The sequence below is a fragment of the Dermacentor albipictus genome, chromosome 5, assembly GCF_038994185.2.
Source record: "Dermacentor albipictus isolate Rhodes 1998 colony chromosome 5, USDA_Dalb.pri_finalv2, whole genome shotgun sequence".
Classification (NCBI taxonomy): Eukaryota; Metazoa; Arthropoda; class Arachnida; order Ixodida; family Ixodidae; genus Dermacentor; species Dermacentor albipictus.
The window spans coordinates 79,293,503-79,312,500 of record NC_091825.1 but is presented as its reverse complement, the minus strand read 5'-3'; the positions used below and the strand labels follow the sequence as shown (position 1 = coordinate 79,312,500).

The window sequence follows — 18,998 nt, the reverse complement described above, 5'->3', positions numbered from 1 at the left end:
TAGTGAATGCGGTGTTGCCTTAGAAACGAGCTGTTTCTAAGGCTCAGGCGTGCGTCGCTTGCTCAGGCGCACATTTCGTTGCCGCGCCGAACGCCGCGTTGCTCGACGCTCACCGCGTCCAATGCGGGGCGCGTAGTCGCAGCGCCGTAGCCCACTGTTTTACACCCCTTGGCGGGTCGACGGGAACGCTGTCGCGTTCCACTCTTGAAGGCGAAGCAGAGTAACGCATGAGTTGTTTCTTCGTCTAGCCGAGCCAAATATAGCCAAGCAACAGCAGTTCACCAGGCTAAACAGTGGTTCAACAACTAAAATAAAGGCTAGTATGCTTCGCATCCTGGGCTTAACCTTAGCTAAGCCACAGCCATTTTTTTTCGCACAAAGCGGAAGGTGCCAATAAGTTATAATACACCGCCTTGAAATACTAATTAGGCGTCCCCTGGGAGATTTATACGGCGTTATTAGCACAGCGCGCTACAAGTTTTCTAGCACACGTTCACCGTGGAATGCGTGCATCAACATAGCGAACATAGCTTACGGGGTCAGCAGTGTAAGGTGGACGCCGCGCAAACAAATCTCGGCCGGGATAATGCAGCCATTCCATTCCAGTGCTTCTCTCTTTCGCTCTTCGTCAGTTGTCCGAGCGGCACTCCGTACAGGTTACCGTCGGTATCGGCCGGCCGTGAATCACAGGAAAGGAATAGAAACGAGCGGTACGAATGACTACATTATTCGAGCCCTGAAACAAACTGTAAAATAGAACTAAAATTAATAACAAGTTAGTAAAAGCCGAACTACTACATGTGCCCGCGATTTCAATCTGTTTGTTTTCATAATCCTAACTGTTCTTCTCTTTTTCCTCTCTTATTTTTTTTTTGCTGCTGTTGCTTTAGTAAGACGGAATAGCAATAAAAATACAGTTCTTTTTTCTTCTTTTTTTTTATTCTTTGAGAAGCGCCAAGTACCTGCCATGACCGTGCCAGGAAACTTGTCAGGCATGATGAAATAACCGCCTCGATCCGAATAAACGGTTTTTGTTATCGTTTCTATTCGAATTTAATTGTATGGCGCATAGAGTTTTATACAACGTAAGAGGGACGAAGGGGGTAAAAACAACGCGAAGGACAGGACGAAAGCAGAGACGACGCACAGCCATGAATGACAGCCACTCCTAGATGCATTTTTTCTTTCATGGGCTCAGTCGCAAGTCACCTGGTAGATCCCTGCAGAAACTGTGGTTGCACAGCTTCCCTTGAAAAATGTGCGCCCCTGCGACGCTACCCATAGCAACGTGCTCGTGAAATACGTGAAGCTTACCTAATATACGAACCTGGTGGTTCGTGTGTAAGTGTGCCCTCTGTATATTTGCATAGCAGCGAAATGCGCTACTTATAGAATGTCTGGTAAACTGCAGACAACGTACGTATTGCAACTAAAACACAATAGAAAGTGGTTATCAATAAGCGCTTTGTACGTCGTCTGTGCTTTCGTCCTATCGTTCGCGCTGTTTGTACCTCTTTCATTATTAAAATTGTCCCAGGGCAGGATTCGAACACAGGATCTGTAGCACATTGAAGGCCAATATTGAAACCATAACGCCACGGACGCTTTCTATTTCTTTAATGCCGACAAAACTCCGAGCACGTAAGTACACCCAAGCGGATAATGCCAAAGGAATCACAATACTTCGAACGCCAGCACAACAAGAGCTGGATTTGTTTTAATTAGAAAGGTTTCGTGTACAGTACGTGCAGTTTCTACACGAGGCACCCACTCCGAAACACAACTGTGTTTCGCCAACCGAGATCACATATTCCAAAGCCAACCGAGATCTACATATTCTGTGCACGGCTGCAGCGCCATTAATACATAAAAAGGGGCACCATCATCATTTTTTTTACCGCTGAATATCTTGCGCATCGACAAGCGGCATAGTTAACGCTCTTGTGAATTTCTCCCGGACAAGCCAGCGCGTTGACACGTACGGCGCGTTTCGATTTGACTACCTCGACAGGCGGAACCCCTGCATGCAATTATTAGTAATTGTGCACCTTTGCAGAGTATTATACACTCAGAAAACTATATATCGCTGTGAATTAAGTTTAAGGCAATGAAAAAGCGTACTAAGCAAAGCCACAAGAGCGTCGCAGGCCACAAGCACGAAGATCAGACAAATCATTGCACTACCCACCGTTCACATAGTGGCTGAACGATTGCAGGGCCACAGTTACTTCCAGTAATGTTTATAGAAAACTCCATGGTATTGGCTACTTGATCCCTATCTCCCAAAACTGTGCACCATGTATGTCGCTATTCTTATCCGCTTGCGTTGCGTGGGCACATCGGTGCAGATGTATAGCTACGCCTGGCCAGCGCGACGTCTAACGCGGCCAAAAAAAAAACATAGACACATAAAAATAGACGGGAAATGCGCCGTCTCCATTTTATGCCTCTCCTTACTTTGGCCGGGGTGACGTCGCGTCGCCCATGCAGGCATGAACTTAGCAAAGCTTTTGCGAGTTGCTGCGCTAAAACGGTCGAAATTTGAGGAGACACGTCGAAATCCGTGACGTCTCACTGGCATAGCCAAGCCACACTTTCGACACAACATTCAAGAAAGTTAGCCTGCAATACTAATCACAATCTTTGAAAGTACGTACTGCCCTAGGCTAAATTCGTGTTATGGTTCTCTCTGGCGTTCCCTTAACATACGCAGCCAAAAAGATAGTCGCAGCGCTGGATGACCTCTTCTATAGGTAACTCATGTAGAACAGAACGGAACAGAACAGCCTGCGGACTTATGCGGCTGCCCGGAACCTCCCTGATGCGGTCACTTCTGCTCGATGATCTGATATCGGACCTGCGACCTACTTCTCTGGCTCAGAGGCTGAGCCAACACCGGCGTCTTTGCTTTTAAATGTAGACCAAGGCCGCCGCGTCAATAGCCCTCCACTGTTTTTCAACGCGCTAATTTGGGCGCGCCAAGCGATTTTGCATCAGTCGGCCGTGCGGTGGGCGTAAACTAAGAGTGCCAGGGACACGATCCGCCATCTCAATGTCACTTTTTTGCATGAGCTGCTAAAAGTCTATATTCGTGGATACTGGAAAAAATTTACCCCTCTATACGTAGAAGTCTGTCTGCAAGATATACGTAGTCTTTGAGATAAATGCGGGAAAAATTTTCTGATTCAGAAAATAATGAAGACTAGGCTGCTTTACATTAGAGGTAGTATTGCGCCGTACTGGTAAAATAGTACCGTACTGGTGGCAGTAATATTGATGCTCTCTCGATAGACCGCCGACAGCAACACCCTTATCTCCGGCGAAATTTACACTAGACTTCGCAGGGAACGAGGAATAAAAATAGCAAACGCAAATGAATATTTCCCCTGCAGAAAAGAATTTCAGTAAAGCAATAAACAAACAGTTAATAAGCTCAGAAGAATGGAACAAATGACGTAAAAACAAAGAAGATATTAAGTACATTTCCTCAAGAGAAATACTGCGTACTGCAATAAACACAAAGCAAATATATTGTGGTAAATACAATGGAAAAGCAAAAAGAAACGGAGGAAACAGCTATTCTATTTCCTCTAGGAAAAAAAAGGTTGTATACCGTAAATACAAAATTTATACATTATGGTCAATATAAAGGACAAGTAAAAGGAGATAGATAGACAGCCTACTTTCATTAATCAATACAACGAACGAGTTAATGGAACGTAAACACAGGAAACAGAAAGTACAAAGAAAAAGAAAGAAAGAAGAAAGTCAAATCTATTTTCGTGCGGACACGAAAGTAAAAACAAAAAGAAAAGGAAATAAAAGCACGGAGTATGTGGGTTGAGTTCAGATACTCTGGTAGTTAGTGTTTATGAATACTGCGTGTGCTGATTTCGGGCGACCTTTCTTCGCTTTCTCTTTATTTTATTTTCAATTATTCCAAGAACAACGGCGTGCAAATATGATGCGCTGCACTGGCAGATAGGTGGAGCAAGTACCCCAATACAATAGAACCGCAAACTGCGCGTGCTCTGTGCATGCAACTGACGAACTGGCCGCTGTATATAGTACTGCTGCTACTTATGTGAACTGCTGCCGTGAGTTGCGCTGTAGAGAATCGCAGGGACATCGTGGGCAAGAAAGAGGCTGAAGTATAGATCCGGGTGTTGAGATGACAACAACGCGGGCCATGGCAGAGCGATTCAATGCTTTCTTTCTGTTTTCTTTCTTCTTTCTTTCTTTTTTATTTTGTCCCCTCTGTACACTGGTTCGAAGCACAATGCGTGCCGCTTGGATAAACGTTCTCGAATTGTAAACTCGAGAAATCCGTTGGCACTTGGCGCGAAGAGGATTGGTAGCTCGACCACAGTCATCGTGGCTTTCAAGGGCCTGAAGGTCCCGAATTACGTGTGCTATGGTCCCGTTCTCACCAAGTGCAGCCTATATCGAAAACAATTCGATGTATGTAAGCAGTGCGGAAAGGTGGGCCACCGCCGCGACGTTTGTCCAAACCCTCACGTGAGGGCTTGCTTTGCTTGTGGGGCCGTTGACCCCAAGGAAGACCACAGTTGTACCCCCACTTGCCGATTGTGCGGAGGGCCACATCTGACCGGCGACAATGTTTGCAAGAATAGGTTCAAGGTCCCATACGTGGTTACAAGGAGACAATGGGAGCGCAAGATGGCCGAACAACAAGCGCAGCAGCAACAACGAACATCTCTCAGAGCTGAGGAATTTCCATCGCTGATGTCAGCAACCGCAACACCTGCCGGCCCAGCTGGTCGCCGAGCGTCACGTTCCGTCTCGAAGCGCAGGGCCAGCGAGAGTAGACAGCGTAGCCAGCGTAGCCAGCGTAGACAGCGACGCCGGACCTCACGTTCGTGAAGAACGACGAGAAGGAGAATATCTCCTGGCGCAACACGGGGTCAGAGCTCGGCAGCGACCACTACATCGTAGAGGTCATCATACCGGAAGAGGTCAAGGCCTCGGAGGACACCAGAAAACATTATTTTACGGATTGGGATGCCTTCTGTAGCCTGTTACCAACGGAGATGGAGGAAATCGAGAACATAGAAGAATGGTCAGCTCACATCGCGGGGAAGGTCAAGGAGACGACCAAAATCATAGAAACGGATGAGCAGGTCGACAAGGTTGACAGCCGCCTCGCGCACTTATTCGAAGCAAAGCAATCTATCCTAAACAGGTGGAAGAAGCAACGACTAAATCGGCGCCTAAGGAAGAAGGTGGCGGAGCTGAATCGCGCCATCGACGTTCATTGTCGGCTGCTCTGCACGCAACAATGGAACGAAATCTGTAATGCTGCGGACGGGCAGATGCATAGCGGCAAAACCTGGAACTTGATGCGGCATCTGCTCGACGAGACTAAAACAAAGTCCCACCAACGCGACCGCCTCGCAAAGATCATTCACAGAGCAGTCAAGGAAAACGGGGAAACTGAAGTAATCAGACGCATAAACAGCAAGTATCTTCCGGTCACACCCACCGAAAGGCATCCTGAGTACGGCGGTCAAGCCAACGAGAAGCTTGACCGCGACATCAGCGTCGAGGAGGTGCGAGCGGCCCTGCACGACCTAAACAGCAAGTCGGCGGCCGGCCCGGATCACATCTCGAACAGAGCGCTCAAGAACCTCAGCGATGTGGCCATCGAAAACCTCACCGGTTATTACAAGTGCTGAAGGGCAGGGTCACTGCCCCAGCAGTGGAAGGCTGCCAAGACCATCCTCATCCCCAAACCAGGCAAGCTGCCGAACACGGGCAACCTCCGGCCCATCTCGCTCACGTCCTGCGTGGGCAAGGTGTTGGAGCACGTCCTCATGTGTAGGTGGCAGGATTACCTGGAGGAGTCGGGACTATACCCCACCACGATCATCGGGTTTCGGCATTCCCTCGGAATCCAAGACGCGATGATTCTGTTGAAGAAAGATATAATTGACGAAGATACCCTAACGAAAGACAACAAGGCCATTCTGGGGCTGGACCTGCAGAGCGCCTTCGACAAGGTGAAGCACTCTGCAATCCTAGCCCAGGTGTCCAGACTCAACATGGGCGCAAGAACATACAATTATATCAAGGACTTTCTGACGGGGCAGACTACCGAGCTCTGTGCCGGCGATCTACGGCTCCAAGAGAAGAGGCTCGGCAGTGTCGGGACCCCCCAAGGCTCGGTCATCTCGCCGTTGTTATTCAACCTCGTTATGATCGGGGTGGCCAAGCGACTCTCTCGCGTCGAGGGCGTCCGGCACACCATCTACGCCGATGACATCATGCTGTGGGTTCCGGGAGGCAGCGATGGTCACATTGAGAGGACGCTGCAAGAAGCCGTCGACGCGATTGAAGACCAGCTGAACGGTTCCGGTTGGATCTGCTCACCGAGCAAGTCAGAACTGCTGGTGTTACCACCGAAATACGTCAGACGTAAGAAGAGCGAAGCGAGGGATTACGAGGCCATCAAGATCGTGACGAGGAACGGCCACGTGATCCCGGAGGTCGACAAAATCCGGGTGCTCGGCATGATCATAGACAAGCGACGGGGCAACGGCGAGACTATTTCCCGCCTTACAGGCAAGATTACCAACGCAATACGTCTCATCAGACGGGTCGCCAACCGCAAGGCCGGGATGAAGGAGGAAAGCTTGATTCGGCTTGTGCACTCCGTCGTAATCAGCCACGTCACCTACGTTGCAGCCTTCCACAACTGGATGCAATGTGAAAGGAATAAAATCGACGCCCTGATACGCCGAGCTTACAAGGCGGCGCTCGGACTATTCGAGTGTACGAGCACCAACAAGCTCCTGAGCCTGGGGGTACACAATACCCTCGAAGAAATTGCGGAAGCGCAACGGACCGCCCAGCTGGAGCGGCTCTCTATGACCGAAGCCGGCAGGCGCATACTTCAATACTTGGGCTTCACGCCCGGAGCGAAAGCGGCGAGTAGCGACGTTTCTGTCCCGGACGGCACCCGGCGCCGGATTCGGGTGGACCTCATCCCGAGAAACATGAACCCGGAGTATAACAAGGAGAGAAGAGCGGCGAGGGCCAAGGCCCTCATCGACGTTCACGCCAAGGACGAGCACGCAAGGTTCGTGGATGCGGCAGAGTACCAGGGAGACTGCGCGGCGTTCGTAGCTACCGTCATCGAGGCGTCGTCCGGCGCGACGAGGGCAGCGGCGAGCTTACGGGTCCGCGAGGCGTGTCAGGCGAAGGAGGTGGCCATCGCCCTGGCCATTGCCGACCCCGGGTGCCAGACGGTGTTGTGCGATTCCCGAAGTGCAGTGCGGAATTATGCAAAGGGCAAAGTGTGTGGTGAGGCTGTGCGCGTTCTGTGCTTGGCTGACCTGCAACGACAGATTCGGTGTGTTAGAATCAAGTGGTTCCCGGCGCACGCGGGCAATGATGCGTCCGGGAAGCACGATAACCACAACGAGACGGCACACGCAGTGGCGCGAGCGCTAACCAACCGCGCCGCTGCAACCGACCGTCCAACGTGGTGTAGTGCCAAGGACCGCATGACGACGTTCAACGAACTTACCCAGTTCCACCACCTGGCTGGAAGGACTTTCCCACCCCCACACCCGGGCCTGAGCCGAGCGGAGGCGGTGCTGTTCAGACAATTGCAAACTGGTTCTTTACCCACCCCAGTATTAATGACTCATCTATACCCTAAATTATATGTGAGTGATGTGTGCCGCGTGTGCCAGCGGGAGAGGGCCACCCTGACGCACATCCTATGGGATTGCACCAAGTTCCCCAATGAGGCTTCGACAAGTACAACGATTCCTCCGCGACTCGCGGCTGCGGCGGAATGCTACGACCACGAAAGCCAAACCTGGGCCGTCCAGCAGGTCTCGGCGGCTCTTGAAAGACAAAGGCCGAGCGAAACCGACGGAACGTTGCCCCACAGGGCGACCAACCGCGGGAGTAACACGCGCTGGAGTTGAGTAGAGACAACCCGCTGAGAAGACGTCAGGGCCCGCGTCACGGCGCCATTTAGTCTTGGTGTCGTTCTGCAGGCGACTCCATGAAGTTGTCTCTCTCTCTCTCGAATCGCCGCGATTGCCGCAAATTTAGCAATAGCTCTTTTCGAGGATGAGCTATCGGAAAGCAGCCGATGCAGCTTGATAAGAATAACGGCGTTTTTCTCTGCACGACGTGCAGTTTACGAATGTAGTGCGCAGATACGGAGAAATTTTCATGTACGTATAGAAGATGCTTAATCAGCGGGAATGTGTGTGCCTGGCATATAGTGGGATAAGCTTCCACGCCTTGACAGCAGCATAGTTTAGTAAAGCAATGAAGGGGGCTAGTTGGTGAACGTTCATGGTTATATTGCGCTCAGTTTTATACAGACGATATTAAGGAAGGACAGGACGTGGACGGACGTAGCGCAAACTACCAACTACCAAGAGTTGGTAGTTTGCGCTACGTCCGTCCTCGTCCTGTCCTTCCTTGATATCGTCTGTGTAAAACTGAGCGCAATATAACCATGAGCAGCATAGTTATTATTATTTCTTTCCCTCAAGTAATTACTACTAGACTGGCGGTGAGTAAACCGTGACACAGCATATCATTATGGCATTTAGTAAATTACAACTCCAACCTTCTAGTCTTTAGCAAAGAAAGAAGACAGCATGCAAGTGAGGTTTTCTTTATAGTTTATAGCTATTGAAATATAAACAGATGAGGGCACTGATGCTTCGGAACGATGGACGAGGACAGTTTGTGCTAAACACCTCGGCGATCTTCTTTGCGCTAATGCGCCTAGCGCAGAACCTTTCGCTGCATAAATTCAAAGTTGTCCAAATCATGCACATTGCGTCCCGGGATTGAGCTTTAGATATATAAGAGCGCATTCTGCTCTGCTTGGAGACATCAAACATACATTGAACCATGGCACACCACAAAAGCCCTTTCCCGTGCGTGCCGTTTGCAGGCCGTTGTCACCGCGTACTTTAGAAGATGATGGCATCCATTAGTGACCGTGTACGCTTTACTGTTTGTCTAGTAATTTCAGCGAGCTGGCCTACTGGCTGCAGTGTTTATTCCGCTGACAAGGGAATACATCGACAGTTGCAAGTATAGCGATCTGTTGTGTGTGTTTCTCTCCTGTCTGTCCCGCCAAAGTGTCGCGCAATCCAACTTCTAGCTTCAACAGAAACGCTGGTTCTGCGGTGCCCCTAAAAAACGTTTCGGCAGCAGAACACAAATGGCATGGCCGAGCTCGGAAGCGCAAGCGTCTCTTCCGAGGTCGCCGCATATTTATCGGCACGTACCTGTCGTATATCCCCATTCTCGCTCATCAGGCAACCCATGAGCCGCTCCAATGTGTAGGGTAGCAAACCGGTTAAGCTAAATTGGTTAACCTCCCTGCCTTCCCTCTCCGCTTTTTCCTTCCTTCCTTCGTGGGGTGCGCCCACTGCAAAGTAATTACTTCCAAGAATCGCTTATGAATTGGGCACCCATTTGCACCCTACATGTTTGAAGCGTTTCGTTCTGAGCCGGTAACCGTTATTGGTTTTTATTCGAAGCATACTAGCAGCACAACCACGCTCTTCCTTGCTGCGCCGCGCGCGGCCGCGTAGCTACCATATGACGTCATAACAGCTGCAAAGCGGACGCTTAAGCTTCGCCTTCAAGAGTGGAACGCGACAGCGTTCCCGTCGACCCGCCAAGGGGTGTAAGACAATGGGCTACGGCGCAGCGACTACGCGCCCCGCATCGGACGCGGTGAGCGTCGAGCAATGCAGCGTTCGGCGCGACAACGAAATGTGCGCCTGCGCAAGCGACGCACGCCTGAGCCGATGCCGACGACACTGGCTTTTCTGCGACACGAGCTCCTTAACGCTGTCGCGTTAAAATAAAGGCTAGTATGCTTCGCATCCTGGGCTTAACCTTAGCTAAGCCAGAGCCATTTTTTGCGGTTTAGGTTCGGTTTAGGTTCAGGCATGTTCTAATAATATCGGTTAGGGTTAGGGCTCAGTTCCTGCTAGAATTCCGGTTCGGATAGGATTTTCGGCACATGCAAGTTCGGGTTCGGTCCGACACCCTGATTGGAAGCACTTCAAGTAAAGCTGAACCGCCCTCACGCGTTGTCTACTGTGTATACAGCTACCACGCGTGAATCTCGCGGCTGTTCAGTTACCTACCTCGGGACCATTCCGTACTGATCCGGAGCAGTGAGAATTTCCAGGGAGAACACATCTACGGTATTCAAAGGCATACAACAGCTAACATTTAGCCCTACGGGGTGCAGGTTTACCATTCATTAATTGCTCTAGGAGTCATATTATATGTGTGTATAACCTACCTCAACCAACATATTGTTCGGTCGTCAGCCAGGCAAACATGTGTAGCCTTTCATTGAGCCAGCTCCTCTGATTTCCACGAAGGCGCACATGCGCTGAAGTTGAATCAGCTTGAATTCAAATGTTCCGTATAATGCTGGTGACCCAGTAGAAGAAGTGGCAGTACTTGTTGAAGTCGTGCAACAAGGGACGCCTGACGCTGCTAATCGAGTCAGCCACAGAGGTTGAATTTGCATGTTATGTGATACTGTATCTCGTTGTCTGTGCGTATGTAAGTGGAACCTAAACCTTACAGGAACAGCGACCTGACAACTTCAGCTAGTAATTTGATTTCCGTAGATGAAAACCTAAACACTCTAAAGCTTATAAAAAATACTGGCAAGATCCAAATCACCCTAAATTATGCGCTGTGACACTTATTTTTATTGCCCAGTTGTGGTTTTGATACCTGCGATCTAGACGCGTCATGACGTCACGATAGGTTGACTCCTTCCGTTCCTGGGATTGCTAAAGCTGCGACCAGCGAGCGAAGCTTGGAGAAAGACGCGCACCACTCTAGTTTATCATTATTATTATTATTATTATTATTATTATTATTATTATTATTATTATTATTATTATTATTATTATTATTATTATTATTATTATTATTATTATTATTATTATTAGAGACATTTAGCGTGTCCGGTATTACGACAAGAGCGGGCGGTTTGCCTGTTTAGCGGGGGCGTAAGCGTGAGAGGCCAGATTGGTGGCACCAGCTGGTGGCGCAAAGCTCAACCACACAAACACAAAGCTAATTACTATATTCTGCTTAGCTGCTGGTGTACATTTTCGACAGCGGCGTAATCATGTTCACAATTACGCCGCTGCCAAAAATTTGCACCAGTAGCGACACAGGATATAGCGGGTTACTGCAGTTTTAGCTCTGTGTTTGTCTGGTTGAACTCTACGCTACTAAACACGCTACCGGGCGGCTGCACCACTCTGGCCGCTCATGTTTACGCCCCCGCAAATCCGGCAATCCGCCAAAACACATCCAGTTTACCGGAATAGCGGACAGGCTAAAAGTCTCTATTATTATTATTATTATTATTATTATTATTATTATTATTATTATTATTATTATTATTATTATTATTATTATTATTATTATTATTATTGAAACGTTATCATTATCATCATTATCAAAAGCATTATGCTTTTTTTGTGTCGCTCTCGAGTTATTAATACGTTGTACCATGCATTGTAATCTGATTATTATTCGTGTTTCCTTTCTCCTTTCTTGCATACTTATCTGTATTTATTAGCCCCTCCCCTCTGTAATGCTTCATTGTAAGCCCTGAGGGTACTATAAATATAAATATAATATAAATATCATAGCTAGTGTTATTGGTGCGCAACACCACCAAGCTTCGCTCTCTCTGATGGCGTCATGATGATGTGGATGGCTTCGGGTCCGCCATTCTAAGACTAAATTTTAGCGTTAGACTAGGTATAAGCGTTTCCCAGCCTCTGTACTCGCCAAGCGTTATCCTTGCACACACGAGAAGCGTACGTGGTAGAGTTTCTACAGCGTCAGCAATCCGCGTCAGTGCTCCCTTTAGCGCTGACTAACAAGCCACGTGAGATTCTACACGGTTTATTATTTCCCGCGACACTGCGGCATGTGAAGACGCCGGATGATTCGAACAGCTTTGTCACAGCTGTATATGAGCTGTGTGTTATTGGGGCTATATATAGCAAAGGCTACTTATAGTGCTGCTTTCAGGTCTGGCTGACACGTGCTTGAGAGACGACCTCCTCTCTCTATTGTGTTCTTGACATGCACCTCTCGGATATCGGAAGAAGAATAAGCGACGTCACGCGCTGAATGTCTCCTTAGACGTTATGTAACAGTACTCTGAGGGTGTGGTCTTGCCTCGGTACTCGACGTACTCTGTCACTGCTGCACCAGTCGTTGCCTGATAGTGGCCTCAGCACCAGTTGCGCTCAGCCAAAGGAAGGCGGCAGGCAGTTGGTATAACGACAGATAAAGAGATAGGCAACTGAAAGCACTTGACGGTACCTAAGATTTGGTTCAGTACTGCCTTGTCGCTGTCACAACAAATCTCCGTCAGCGGCGGCTTATAGGCTGAATGAAGTGGAAAGTTGTTTCTCAGGAATCATCGCCGCTTTGTGCTCTGAGCTGAAACAGCGAAACATATTGAGCCAGAGCACTGACGCGACATAACTGGTACATATCGTCGTCCAAACTTTGATTTGTTGAGTTGGCGAATAGTCAGAAGAATGCCGCCCTCGTCTCACTGATTGATACCATTGTCCTTGAAGAAAGGAAAACAAGTTTTTCAGAGCACAAACATTTTTCTTCGTTCATATGTACCGCGATATCAAGGCAATGAGAGTCTTTAATGATTTCCTGGCATATTGTAATTCCAGAGACTCGTGTAATTAATCTAACTTCGTAGTCTTGTGCGGCCCCGCGTTTCGCCAACGCTGCAGATTACTATTATTATAACGACGCGACAGACCTCGAGGAGTGGGCTATTCGCGTTTGCTGTCTGGTTAACCACGTTTATACAATAAAAACACAGACACAGCCCCCCAGCTGACGCTACGTCCTTTCATCTGGAGTCATTTGCATATTATATCCGATAAAAATTCCGGCGTCGAATGTCGCTTGAGGCGACTCTGACGCATTAATTTACCGTGTTGTCAAAGCGCCAAGGAACAAACGTATGATCTTGGTGATGGGAGCAGAAGACTCGGCAGAAAAGCGCGGAAAATATTCTGACGAGAATGATTGAGCGAAATAGGTTTACTTGACATACTTCGTGTAAACAGAGGAAAGGACAACTAGACGTACAACTACATGAAAAAAAATGGCCAGGTTTAGCTTGGTTAAGCCAAGAATACGTTGCATATTTCGCGGCCGCGTAATATGCGGCCGCGCGCGACCGCGCCAGTTGGGGCCCAGCTTTTCCTCCGTGACGTCACGCGCCAGCGCAGCGCCCCTAGCGGGAGGAGCGGGAGTCAGGTGGTGGCTGCGGCCGCTCGCGACCGCGCGAGTTGGGGCCCAGCTTTTCCTCCAGCTGTCGTGACGTGACGTCACGTGGTTGCGCTCAAGGTCAATGGTGGCTGCCCGGCCGAGCCCAAGGGCTGAACTGAGTGATTGCAATATGCAACGCATAAAAAATCTTTCTGCGTCAGCTGCATCTTCTGCTATACTATGTGCTTTAGTGAACACTCTCTTCATGATAAAGAAGTAAGGGATTCAAAACAAAACGACAATTTTCGCTAGCCGGAATTCAGTGCAGTGCCGAACGTACGACCTTGTGCGATAATCACCAATGAGATTACTCTTTATATACTAAATATTTTTTAAAAATTTATTTACTAAATAATTGTGCGCGAGACATGGAACGAGTGACCACACAGACAAAGACGACCAGCTATATCTCTAATTTCTCGTCCCGTGTTTGGTGATAAATACGAGATGAATTACAACCATCGACTCGCGAAAACTTTCACGTACGTAACTTCTACTCATTCGTAGGTTAACAACTTTAGGGCACACATTAAGAATGTCTAACTAGAGCTGCGCTGGTCGCTCCAAATAATATGATTTCGCTCGAGCACGGCTGCGAATGCTTTTCTGCAAGCGATAGAGTGATAAGCGGCGTTACCCTCACTGTGAGTAATAGAGCCTTAAAGTCAACGCTATCCACCAATGTAAAGTCAGTTTACATTGGAAAAGTATTGTTTCAAAGCCTGATAGGTGCAGCCTATCTATCTATCTATCTATCTATCTATCTATCTATCTATCTATCTATCTATCTATCTATCTATCTATCTATCTATCTATCTATCTATCTATCTATCTATCTATCTATCTATCTATCTATCTATCTATCTATCTATCTATCTATCTATCTATCTATCTATCTATCTATCTATCTATCTATCTATCTATCTATCTATCTATCTATCTCGCTCTCTCTCTCTCTTTCTCTCTCTCTCTCTCACACACACACACACGCACACACACACGCACGCACACACACACGCACGCACACACACACACACACACACACACACACACACACACAGACACACACACACACACGTATCAGAGTGAACCGAGATACAAGCGCGCAGCCGCTTTCATGGGCATCCAAACTAGGGCAATATATGTACTAGAGGCTGCAAATACTAGAGAAGCTAATAATGAAGTGAAATATGTAACTGTAAGTGTGACACCGGAGCATCGAGTACACACTTGAAAAAGCAGTTACAAGTCACGCGGCGGCAAACCACTGCATTAGCCACACATTTCCCATGCCTAGTAACAGTAGTGAGATAGTAAGTGCTGCATAGCAAGAAATTGTTAGCTAGACTAAGTATGACAGCATGTTGCAGTAAAATACACAGTGCCATGAGCGACACACAGTCATCGCTATAACATAGAAAAACATTACACTTTTACGGCGTCAATGGGTGCGAAATGCAAAAAATGCCCGTGTCCCGTGCATTGGAGGGCACGTTAAAGAACACCAAGTAGTCCAAATTAATCCGAAGTCCCACTACGGCGTGTCTCATAATCAAATCTTGGTTTTGGTCCATAAAACCCCAGATTTTATTTTTAACTTTCACTATGCTCTCGCTAGTACCAGAAAGTACGGAGTTAAATTTATGAATTAGAAAAGATTCCCGTACTTCCCGGTCATGGTGTGATTTAAAACCTGATTGTAATATTGTTGCTTTGGTATCTTCACATGAATGACCCGACAGTCGAACGTGTTTAGACAATGGAAGACACGACAAGCTATTAGCGTGTGACTTGCGGTTGTTAAAACGGATACAGAATGATGTTTCGGTCTGAACGATGCATTGCATATGACACATCGAACACTCAAGTAAGTAGATGACGTTGGTGCCGTCGCAAGTAAAATTGCCATTGATTTTAACAACAACAACAAAAATAGATGCTGTGCTTTCAGTCTTAGATGCAGTCATATGGACACAAACTTTACAGCGCGGTTTATTGCAGGAATGGCAACCGGCAGGGGCAGAAGTTGTAGTCTTAGACGAGATTATACCATACCACGCAGGTTCCGGGAGCGGCGATAAACCACTCTTGGCGTATCGTTGAAAATGCTCTTGAGGCGATCGCTCTGAGTAATGTTTTAATGCTTCTTGGCGACGCCGGATAAATTTTGAATAGATGCTGAATGAGTTAGGATAAGATCAGTACGTGAGTTCGGCGCGTATTGCTTGTCGGTGCTGATGAGATCTATATATACGGACGAGGCTGTCGGCCCGCTTGAGCGCGTCGTCAATAATTTGTGAAGGATATGTCTGTTGAGTTGGAGCTTTACGAAGCTGGTCACATTTGCGCATTAATTCGCTATCTTCCGAACAAATTCATTTGAACCGTATGTGACGTGACTGTAAGAATGGAATTTTGCTTTACACAGTGTTTGGCATGACTGATATTAAAATGCAGGTATCGTTGTCTGTCAGTGGGCTTTCTGTAACGCTTAGTCGTTAAGTTACCATTGCACAGCGACACTGTGACGTCAAGAAATATTATGCTAAGTGATGAGTAAGAACGAGAAAAGGAAGTTGTCGGTTCTGCATTATTGAAATCATTAATGAAGGAAAGCAATTCATCTTCACCATGGTGCCAAATTAAGGAGATATCATCAATGAAGCGCTTGTAATAAGTTTATTATATTAAAATGTATACAGGCTGCACGCCAGTGTCGGTACGTCCGTGTCACCACGGGCACAACCGTGCCTGTGGCGACAGTGGGCCCGGACTGTGCCTTCGCGTCAAATGATAGCATCGCGAATGGTCTGCGTTGCGGGAGAGAAAGGCAATCGTAGGCAATCGCAATCAATCAATCAATCAATCAATCAATCAATCAATCAATCAATCAATCAATCAATCAATCAATCAATCAAATCTTCAATCAACCAATCAATCAATCAAAGATTGATTGATTGATTGATTGATTGATTGATTGATTGATTGATTGATTGATTGATTGATTGATTGATTGATTGATTGATTGATTGATTGATTGATTGATTGATTGCACCCGCGTGCGAGAGTTCAGTTGCGCTAAGGTTGAAACGCAGAGGAGTGAATTCACTTCATCAGTGACTACAGCGGTCTGTGCACGTAGCGAGTGTGTGCTTTAATCCTGTAGTATTAGCCCAACGTATCGTACATGCTATGCCGAGTTTGATACCTCACAGTTCATATTTAAGAGCGAAGAAGTTAACACAGTGCATATAGTGGCGTTGCTGATATGCTGAAGCAAGTTTCCAGTTGTGGATAGCTTGACAAATAAATACAAAATTAATTATTCACTACACTAACAAAATTTTAACTCAACTACCACTCCTTTCTCTCTTCTTTCTTTTGTGTGTGATCGTGTATGTGTGCGAACGCATACTTTATGGTCAGAAATAAGGGCGAATAAGTTTTTATCTTCCTCGATGTAGAACTGTTTTTGGGCATTACAGAGTCATGGGAATCATCGAGGGGTACCACAAGCACGTATAGATTAAAGGCATTTCGTGTTTTCTTGTGTCGAAAACACGGACACCTAATTATTCAGGCGTAAACGAACCAGCAAACATTACGAAGCTTACACCGGCTTATCTATTTTAATTGACACAGACTTAATTCATAGTTGGCCTTGTCACCATATCTCGCGTTACGTCTTAAAGCTCAGCTTCACCGCAATACAAAATCATTGCGGTGAAGCGCCACAAGAAGGCGGAAGCTTTTGACACAAATTACTTAGAGAGTGATGTGATCTTCTCGGTCGCCTCGACCATGATAGATTATGGGCAGCAGTCACAACTTTTACAACCGTGACATTCTACGAAGTTGTACGTACCACCAAGTTCCACGTTTGGCGTAATCAAAACCTAAACTGCTGGCTCAACAAGCGCCGCTACAGGCAATCGTGCGTCCAGGCCATCTGCATCCCGCTCAATGATTGTCAGTGACATTGCCATTACTGTCAGTATAAAACAGAACTACAGTAAAGCTGACTATCCAGGGTCAATGTTCTTTTGTTAATGAATTGAATCGGAACGCCGTGTCTCCCCCCCCCCCCCCAAACTTTTCTTTTACTAAGCTCGCTTACCGTCGCTGCATTCTCAACATGTGTTCGCGTCTGGATGTTTCCATTTCAATCAATGTTCTTTTTTTCTCTGGTTCATTATTCCTAACGTCCAGCCAACTCGCCAGATATTTCATCCTGGTCAACTTTGGTATGACCATTCCGAGCAAGGGGTCATAGTGCCTAGGATACAAAAAAAAAATGGGAGGAGGGGGGGGGGGGCGGGAAGGGAGGAGTGTTTGTTACAGACCCTGTTCACCGCTTTGCATCCATACCGCCTCCCTCATAAACCTATTTGTCGCGTTTGTGACGTCATTACCACCGTCCATCAGCACGCGTAGCTTTTTATTTTTTTTCTGTCGCGAGCGGATCTCTCGTTTGGTGGGAGCAAGCCGCAGGCAAAAGGAGGTGAGCAGTCACCGCCGTGCTTGATTTGAGAAGCCCACACGATGCGCACGACAGCGATACACTGCAGTCACGCTCAACAAATGTTCTCAGTTTAAGGCAGGTAAAGCGCAAACCAAATAAGGATAGCGCAAAGGCGCACAGAGCACATACAGAGCAGACACACATACAACCACTCGACGTTATTGAAACGCCCCATTGCACTGGCAGCCACGGAGAACGCACTCGTGCGGTCGCGCCCTCGTCGAGTTGCGCAGAGCCTTCCCCCGCAAATAAAGCGATTGGAAGCAGCTGGTTTTCTCGATTTTGTTTTGTGCAGCTATGCGGAGACCCTCTTGCGTGAACTTCGCAGGAACAGTGCTGTGTCACCGAAGAAAACGGACAGGACAATATAACAGCCGTAATCTCATACGTGTACAAAGTGCCACCCAGGATTCAGAAGGCTGCAGGACGCGCCGGCGTTTGGGTTGTGTTTTCGGCCCCCATCAAGCTCGCTGGTCTGTGTAAGCGTGTGAACGCGAGTGGCGAACGGCCTAATGCCAGCAGCAAAAGACGCGCCAAGTATTTTGTGTCCTGCAAATGCGGCGTCCTTTACAAAGTGCCGCTTTCTTGTGGACGTGTTTACACCGGTCAAACAGGTCGATGTATCAATGATCGCCTGCGAGAACACGCAAACAATATGAAGTTGAAATGGGGCAGCAATAGGTGGAGGAGTAGATTTTAATGGAGGGAAAGGAGGAGAGGTCGGCCTGGAGAGCGTGTCTCTAGCCTGCTACTCCTCACTGGGGAATAGGGAAGTGGGAAATACAGGGAAAGGTAGGTGGCGGATGATTATGATATGGTACAATGAGATACTATGTACACGTTGTCCAATATGCGGATGCGCACTGGAGACGCAATACACTAAGAGTAATCTTGTCCATACAAAAAGTAATATTGCCACAAAAAGTTTTTGCGCAAACACATTTCGCACTGACTACACGTCTCACAGCTTCTAGAGGCGATCGTCTAAACCAGTCTCACTTAAAAAGTAGGGCAGCAATATGCTCTTGCACTGTGTCCGGTATGGGTGTTCGCCTTTTCTAGACCAGATTGTTATAATCAGGAGTTACGGAGATCAGAGCGCAAG

General features: G+C 47.5%; 2 protein-coding genes across 5 annotated transcripts in view; one reads left to right on the top strand and one right to left on the bottom strand.

Moving 5' to 3' along the window:
- Positions 1-18,998, bottom strand: part of Men (Malic enzyme) — a 164,888-nt gene that overhangs the window by 67,241 nt on the left and 78,649 nt on the right. The gene's annotated exons all lie outside the window — the stretch shown is intronic.
- LOC135921194 (uncharacterized) overlaps positions 1-18,998 on the top strand; it is a 118,447-nt gene that overhangs the window by 58,411 nt on the left and 41,038 nt on the right. The window lies entirely within an intron of this gene.